Genomic DNA, 5,591 nt, shown 5'->3' with positions numbered 1-5,591 from the left:
GGGGCCCATAAAAGTTGGCGATTGTGGCGAATTTGGCAAATATGGCGAAACTGACAATTTTTCCACAATCGCTAACAAGGCAAAGCACAAAGCAATGAAGGGGGCCGATACTAGTTGGCGAATGTGGCGAACACAAATTAATGAAAGAAGACTTCGATCTCCAGTGCTGTTCAGACATTTGACCTTGCGTTTCAATGATTTGAGAAAACTTAACAACCAGGAACGTGTTCCAAAATAAAATGCGTTTTTCCAAAATAGGTTTTTTTCGACGAATGCCTTAAGACTGCCTCGGATTTTAAATTTATGCAGTGTCAAACTTTGTAAACTCATCAACAAGCATGCTCTGTTGGTTAAAAACAAGTTTATTTCACTGACACATGTAAGGGTGGAGTGTTACATGAATGTGGTGACTATGCAAAAAGTTTGGGGGCGAAAACTCAGCACCTTATCCCAATAATAAATTGTGTACTATTGACCTCCTTTGGTTATGAAACTAATGACGGGCGCAAAAATTCTGCATGTTGCCCAAGAATGAATTTGGTGTAATTGACCTTGTTTGGTTTCAAAACTAATCATGGGCGCAAAAATTCTGCGCCTTGCCCCAAGAATGAATTTAGTGTAATTCACCTCCTTTTGTTCTGAAACTAATCATGGGCGCAAAAATTCTGCGCCTTGCCCCAAGAATGAATTTAGTGTAATTCACCTCCTTTTGTTCTGAAACTAATCATGGGTGCAAAAATTCTGCACCTTGCTCCAAGAATTAATTTAGTGTAATTCACCTCCTTGTGTTCTGAAACTAATCATGGGCGCAAAAATTCTGCGCCTTGCTCCAAGAATGAATTTGGTCCTATTGACCGAGTCCTTTTGTTCTGAAACTAATTATGGGTGCAAAAATTCTGTGCCTTGCCCGAAGAATGAATTTAGTGTAATTGACCTCCTTTGGTTCTGAAAAACTTATCATGGGCGAAAAAATTCTGCACTTTGCCTTGAGAATTAATTTGGTGCTATTGACCTCCTTTAGTTCTGCAACAAATGACACATGCAAAATTTCTGCACCTTGATTCAAGAATGAATTTGGTGCTATTGACCTCCCCTGGTTCTGAAACGAATGACAGACACAAAACTTCTGTGACTTGCCTCAAGACTAAATTTAATTTAGTGTAACTGACCTCCTTTCATTTCTGAAACTAATGATAGATGCAATAATTTTTCACAATGCTTTAGAGATCTGGCAACCAAAAATAATATTTACCAATACATACCATAGTGATGGCAATATAAGAGAACTACCTTAGTTTTATTAGGGTTACCCCTGTTCAAAATGTTTGGTGACTAACGTTATTTTTTTGTCTCGTCCAAAGATAATTTGTTAACATGCTAAGGTAATGTTCTCTTCATTGCTGGTGTTACATTCTGTGACGTCTTACATAAAACCAAAAACGCTGCCAGAAATGAATACTCTACGATTAAATGCTAAACAAGAACACTAGGAATGAGATGGGAAAATCTGAGTACTTAAAGAAAAACATACGAAAAAATATTCACAATTTTTAGAGTCCATCTTCTTCTTGACTTTTAAAGACGCATACTTATCAACTAGGTGTCTTCTTGTTGTTGGTTGCAATTTCATGGCTTCCGGACAGTTCAAATGCATGGAGGATATACTCTCCTTCTATCTCCGTCCACGGCTCCCGAGATCTTGGAAGGTTAAGAGGACCCCATTTTCCTCGGTAATTTCTTTTCCTGTAATGGATCTTGAAGTCCTTCTCCATACTTTCCTCGATAAGTCCGATAATGCCCAATGACGTTGTCCCGGTTCTACAAACACACCGCCCCAAACTTATTCACGCAAAGCCCTTCCAAGAAACTTTCAACATGATCGAAAGGATTTTCTCTTTCTCTTCGAGCAACAAGGAAGCAACAGCAAAATAAAAAGAGGTTCCACGATAAAATTCAATCGCAGTTTCCAGCAGTTTCCCAGATTTCGCTCGCCAAACGGGAAGTAATTATAAAAATTGGATCGCGGACTGCGAACCGTGGACCCGGACTGCGGACTGGGTATAAGATACAGACTGTGGACTGAGAAAAAGACACCATGTTATGAAACCCATTGTAAAAACTAAAATCCGATTACAGAGTACATGCTAATCAAATAATTAAATTCTGCTTAATCGACGTGGGAAAAAAAAAGTTATGTTGTTTCTGTGTTGTTACACAAGGTGGCCATAGACATAGACATAACGACGACTTGTAACCGAGCAGGAAAAGACATATTAGGAAGGGAATGTTTAACTTTAAAAGTTGTTTCCTTATTTATATATTTTCCCATTTGCTATGCCCTCATTGCCTGGATCAGTTGGTATTTAGGAATGTCACGAAACTCGAACATCTGATGGCCGGATACAACAATCAAATACAGTGAAACCTCTATTAAGAGGACCCCCAATTAAGAGGGCACGCTCTAAAGCCCGGTCCCGAAATTTACGTATTAAGCGGACGAGGACACTAAAATAAACTGTATTTGGCTAATTTCTATTGTTAAAAACCTCTATTAAGCGGACACCGGACTGAATTGACAATGTAGTGGTATTGGATTACGTCCTTAAAATAATGTAGTCGATTACTGAATAAAGACAAATCAATGCATTTGAAAACCAAATTAAAATTGGTAATGAAGGATAATGAAAGGTATTGAACTTGAACTCTGGATAGCTTCCCTAACAAAATGGAACTTTATCACGATACAAAACAGCCGTTGAATGTTTTTGCTAACAAACAATGCGCAACTTTTACAACCCTCTATTTAGCGGAAACCCTCTATTAAGCGGACACTTGAGAAGGACCCGAAGGTGTTCGTTTAATAGAGGTGTCACTGTATCAGGCTTTTAACAGCTGAAAATCAGTTAAAATTGTTTTAAGTCAAAATGATGCAAAACTAGCATCTACTTACATAGACTACTTAGTTACAGCAGGTTACAGTTAGTCTACTCTACTGAAAATCCAACGAATGCGATGCCAGCTAGCTGGCAAGCACGAGTCAAGCAGTCGAGTTTGATGCAATGACGGACTGAAAAGAACTCTACATGGCTAACATGTTTGTGTTCTTCCTTTAATGCCCCCTCAGCCATTATCTGAAAAAGGTTAATTTGGAGGGAAAATCTTCGCTGTTAACTGTATTTTCGTTTAATTGTCACTGACACTCGGAGTGCATGAAGGTAAATATTAATTTTTTCGCGCAGTGATTTTTAATATATATGCAAACTGGTCACTACAGAATACTATTATTAATGGTAGAGACAAGGCTCTTTTATGTAACAATTCAAACGGCGAATATTAATGGCGAAGATGATATCCATAACTGGTGAAAGACGGACTCGGAGTTTAACGTCGAAAATTCAAAACCTGACTGAATAAAATATAAGGAAGAACTCCTTGGTGTAATGTAATTTTGTGCACACGCGAGCGAAAAAAACAAGTCTGGTTTGTAATAACCTGAGATCAGGCAAAATTCTAATTTTCATTTTATAATTTTGACATATTGTTACTCTCGCCTGTCGACATCGTGCCCATCACTCTCGATAATGAGTTGATACACAGTAAGAGAATCAAAGCGACACGTTGAAAGTCTGGCAGCGATAATTTCTAGGAAGACAAGCTTCCTCACGACAGGTTTCGTGGGTGCGTTCTGTAATGATTTTGTTTTCTGCACGCAATTCAGTCCGCGTGATCAAACATGTAGCAACTCCTGTCGATCCGTGTGAATGACCGATCAAATGAATGTCTACTAAACGTTTTATGATTGGCGTTAAACAATTCTAAAAGTTAACCTTATGTAAGCGCTATTAAATAAGCACCGTCGAGCTCCTTGGTGTTAATTAGATTTTGGGAAAAGAAATGAAGAGAGATATAGCCATGGTGTCGGAGTGTACGATAGTCCTGAGCTGCAAAGTCAACTATCAACGTTACATATCAGGATTACAGATCGATGTAATGGAAACAGAGGTTAATTCTATTATATCCGTCGGATATTTTCTCTGTATCTATCAGATCCACGCCCGCTTTTAATGCTTCACGAAATTGGGGAAAAGCCGAAGACGTCCGATTGCAAAAAAAAAATACAAAATAAAAAACAACAATCTGGGACAAGGTTACTCGTATGCTCAGACATGTTTTCGTAAATAAAGGAAGCACAAAATGTTTACTTATATCTACTTTTCTTTGACTTCCACGGTGTCAGCTGCAAGGCTTTTGACAGTCAAATCAAACACCTGGATTTCATATTTTTTCCACGCATAGTTAAAAAATAATAGTAAAAAATAAATAAATAACGAAACACGATTTTAGTTATAATATATGCAGAGTATGCCTACCCGACAATGATAAAGCAAATTATCTCACATGCAGGGTTAAAATAGCCTGTCACGGGACAGGAGAGTGAGCGGCTGTACAGTGACAGGCTAATTGTTAATGCCCATATCATGGGGCTTGCGTTTGACAGAATCTATGAGCACGCGGGAAAAACCGTTGAGACTTAATTACAAACGTTGATACTTAATTACAAACTGCTTCAGAGTTCGTTCCTTCCCAACTCACTCAACAACCTCAACGTCTGAAAAAAGGCCCCACTGGACGAAAGCTATTTCAAGGCACTATAAATCTCCTTACCACCATCCTCCGGCTCCTCCTGCAATTTTAGCCCCTTTTCAACAGACTGTGCTCTCAGTGGAAGGGTCAAACATTTCAGTATCTTCTTCGGTATTATTCGTCCATGCTGCTCCTAGATTTTTCTGAAAAGCAAACGGGTATGCACTTACTTAGATGGACGCATGAACATGAAGAAAACATCACTCTATAGTTAAATGAATTATCAGGGCAACCCAGTCAGTTGTCATTAACAAGGAACAACAGGGCCACGTAAGAAAATTATCGAACTTTCTCCCCTCGTTAGCTTGAACTCTTCTAAGACTAAATACCATTAATTTCAACAAAGTGGGGGCATTAACTCGAAGCAGGTTTCAATTAAATCTAAAGTTATTCAAAAACGTGATGCAAGCCCAACTTACCTTGTTCTGAACCGATCGAGTTCACGGCTAATGCTCGACGTCGCGGTCTGATTAGTGTACTTTGAGATTCGCCTCCTCTACGATCTTTTAAACGCGCCAAAAGGTTTCTTGTCAATATTACCATCTTCCATGTTGGTACACCTACCCTAAAAAAAACGACTTCGTCCTTTTATATGGGGAGAAAAGTTAGGACCAATTCTTGTCATTCACGCAATTGCCAGACTGTCTGTGAAGGTCACACCTTTCATCGAAATACTTCTTTCTGCACACGACTGTTTACGTTCGTGAGTTTCGGCTTTTTTGACATCATGCGATGTCAGTTTTGTTTTCCGGTCTGTTCATTAAGATAAGAGACCAACGGAAGTTGGGAACCGCAAGCTGAAATGGCCCTTTGTCGTAAGAGGGACAGGACTAAATTGAATGACACATGCATTAGCCAAGGTAGTTCAAATTTGTAGATCTTAGAAGTGGGTCGCGACGTACTTGGGAAATTGTACAAGCAAGTTCTTCTCAAAAAAACTCTCCTTT

At 38.9% G+C, this 5,591-nt stretch overlaps 1 long non-coding RNA gene across 1 annotated transcript; it reads right to left on the bottom strand.

Annotated features, from left to right (window-relative positions):
- Positions 1-356: 356 nt before the first annotated feature.
- On the bottom strand, positions 357-5,285 carry LOC137979534 (uncharacterized). The gene is made up of 3 exons (XR_011118358.1): positions 5,064-5,285; positions 4,666-4,787; positions 357-2,079 (listed from the first exon to the last, which is right to left on the bottom strand). It is a non-coding gene; the product is annotated as an uncharacterized lncRNA (long non-coding RNA).
- Between the last annotated feature and the right edge of the window lie 306 nt (positions 5,286-5,591).

This window comes from Montipora foliosa, chromosome 12 (genome assembly GCF_036669935.1).
Source record: "Montipora foliosa isolate CH-2021 chromosome 12, ASM3666993v2, whole genome shotgun sequence".
Classification (NCBI taxonomy): domain Eukaryota; kingdom Metazoa; phylum Cnidaria; class Anthozoa; order Scleractinia; family Acroporidae; genus Montipora; species Montipora foliosa.
The sequence above is the reverse complement of the archived record's forward strand: the minus strand, read 5'-3'. Positions and strand labels throughout refer to the sequence as shown.